This window comes from Anas platyrhynchos, chromosome 10 (assembly GCF_047663525.1).
Source record: "Anas platyrhynchos isolate ZD024472 breed Pekin duck chromosome 10, IASCAAS_PekinDuck_T2T, whole genome shotgun sequence".
Lineage (NCBI taxonomy): Eukaryota > Metazoa > Chordata > Aves > Anseriformes > Anatidae > Anas > Anas platyrhynchos.
In genome coordinates, this window is record NC_092596.1 from 6,742,166 (window position 1) to 6,745,228 (window position 3,063).

A 3,063-nucleotide genomic window follows, 5' to 3' on the forward strand; every position below is an offset into this window, starting at 1 on the left:
ATGTCGAGAAAAATAGAAAGGTCTTGGTCATGGGGGTGTTCCCTTCAGCTGAAGCAATTACATTATCAGAAAGTTTCTTGACAACTTATCTCAAAGATCTCATAAAGGATCAAATTTTAGACTTACTGTCATAGCAGCGTAACTCCTTGAACTTCATTACTCACTGCAACAGTGTAACTGAAAGCAGAATTGGGCTTTATATTTCATAACAGGAGCATATTATTATTTTCAAACAAGAGGGTGTTTTTTTAGAGGTTCTTCAAGTTGCACAAACAAGTTTGGAAAGAAATCAAGTCTGTGTAAGGTTTTGCAGTTGTTCAAATGTTATGAGTTTCTCTTGCCCGGTGCATCGCTCAGACCCCTGATTCTTCTAGGCAAGTTTTTGAGTTTTTTTTTGTGCCACCCTACAGTGAAACATTACTGAAGTTCTCAGAATTTGGTGCAATACGTAGGGGAAATTAAATCCATATGCTACCCCCTGAGGCAGACCTATATCCCCCCAGTTACCTTAAGCTCCTGAATTTCATAAACCACTTTTTTCTTGTTAAAATTAAGACCACATTTAAGTTAGATAAGGTCACATGTTATTTAGTCCCCAGTGAAGATGTCAGAACTGAAATGATTTACAGTGGAAATAGACTTGCAGTGAGAGAATATCTGTTTATTATTGCAGAACGGTGGTGAGATAGGGCAGCTGATTATATGGAGGTAGGATGTGGGTGTATAAGTGGAGAGGTAGCGACATCGCAGAGCTCAGGGGTTGGTGCTTTGTTCTGCGTGGGCTCCCTCACTTTTGAAGCTTTAATTTTCTTATAAAACATTTATTATTATTTTGCTGAGAAAAGAACTTGTCTAGGTTGAATGAGGTTGGCATCCATGGAAAATGGATGGATGGTGGATCTATGGCCTAAGCTTCAGCAGGACTCCCGCCTGCCATGCCAGCTTGGCCTGGAAGGCCACCTTCAGAGGTAGAAGAGAATTTGTACTAGGGCTCCTTTACTGCGTTATGGATAATTATAACCATGGGGGTTCTGTTGCTGGAGGAGCAGAGTGGGAGGATGAATTCCTGCTCCTTTCAATCAGCATTAAGAAAGACTTTCTCAGATTGTTGCATCTTGGACATGGATGCTTTTTCATCAAGTAAAAATGAGTTTTATTGTTTAAGCTTTTGCTTACGTTTCCCAGACCCTCAGGGCGGTAGCTCTCTGTGGGTTGCTGGATGTCTGGGAGTTCTGGATGTGCTCCCCGTACACAGGTAGTCTCTGTAGCATATATCCAACGAGCCCAGCACTCTGGGGAGATGTTGGCCCCATTCCCCACGGGCTAAGAGGAAAATGTGCTCTTGTTTAGTAAGGTTGGTGCGCCCTGGAGCTCAGATCTTGCTGCGTGTGTGTATGTTACCTTCTGGGGGAAAAAATAAAATGAAAAATTAAGCTATCCTAACACAAATTTATCTGAACAAAGCACAAGTAAGAATGTCATCAGCTTGGGAGTCGGAGTTGTTTTTATATCTGACTCACTGGACTTCAATAATGCATTTCACTCTCCTGTGCCTTTTTTCCTTCCTATCTTTAGACTGTTTACAGTATAGGATCTGCAGAGAAGGTCTGTTCCTTACTATCGACACAATGCCTGACACAAGGAGGGAGGGAATAGGGAGAAACTCTTGATCTCAGTTTGGCTGTCTGGGAAATTTTGTACTGTAAATAGAAGCAGTAAAAACTATCAGGTGATGACACTTTTTGGGCTGAGTTTTTTTGAACTGGAGACCTAAAGGTGAAATCATCTGTATTGCATTACCCACCGCTGTGCTATCCAGACACTCTTAACTTTCCATGCATTGACAGATGACTACTTGAGTAGCACCCTGTGATGTGGAAAGACTTCTTTGCCCACAAACAAAGCTGAATGTGTTGCTTTGGAAAGCTGTTGTTGGGACTCTCTTTTCATGAGCTGAAGGATGCTGAAGGATTTTTTTTAAACATTTATTTTTTTTTTCGAAAGGAAAAACTCTTCCTTAATTTGATTGCTATAGCATTCAATTAGTGTGTTTGATTCCCAGGAAACAGTAAGAACTTGAAGTAGTGTTTTTCACAGATAAAGTGTTGAGAGCACAAAAAAAAAAAAGCAGCCCTGCGTAGCTGATGAAATTGTTCAGAATCAGCCTAATGCTTGTCTGTGAGATTTGCCCAGGTTGTTTCGTACTGTTCTTTTTCTTTTTCCTCTTGACTGTTCACCACGTTTCCTCCATTCTATCTGTCATCCCCTTCACTTCTTGCTGTGCCTTCTCTCCTTCTTCTCTTCTTCCTTTTTGTCTAGTTTTGTATTTAATGAATAGCTTTTGTTATGATGCACGAGTCTTTGCTATGTGGTCCCCATAGGGTACGTTAGCACAGGTGTATGTACTAACGTGCTTTGGCCAAGTTTTGTGTTGTCTTTCTACCCACAACACCTCATTAACAACCAAGTCCATAGCTCTTCCTGCTCATTGAAATTTCAGGTAAGATTCAGCCCCTTCTCTAGAGCAACCTTGCTTTCAGCTGACTTCTGTTGATCTGGCAGCCTCAGCATTTTCAGACCGCTGCTTGGTCTCATCTGTTTAAACAAGTGTCAGCAGCTGTGCTGAGCCCATTTCTCTCACACTTAGTACCTACCAACAAGAGGCTCAGCATTCACTTGATAATTCCTAGAACCGCAGAACGGTTTGGGTTGGAAGCAACCTTAAAGCCCATCTGGTTCCAACCCCCCTGCCATGGGCAGGGACACCTCCCACCAGCCCAGGTTGCCCAAAGCCCCATCCAGCCTGGCCTTGGGCACTTCCAGAGTTAGGAAGTGTAGCACACATCAATAGGTTTATGAATTTTTATGCAAACACACAGATAACTATAATTGTTTCCAGATACACCACTACAGTTCAGGGCACAGTTTGCAATAATAATAACAAGATACACTTCAAAAGTTTAGGAGTTCAGGTTTGCTTATGGATAGAACGGTCAGTGAGTCAGCTCTTCCATTTAACTTCTAAAACATTTTACTCAAATGACACTTGCTGTGATGATTGAT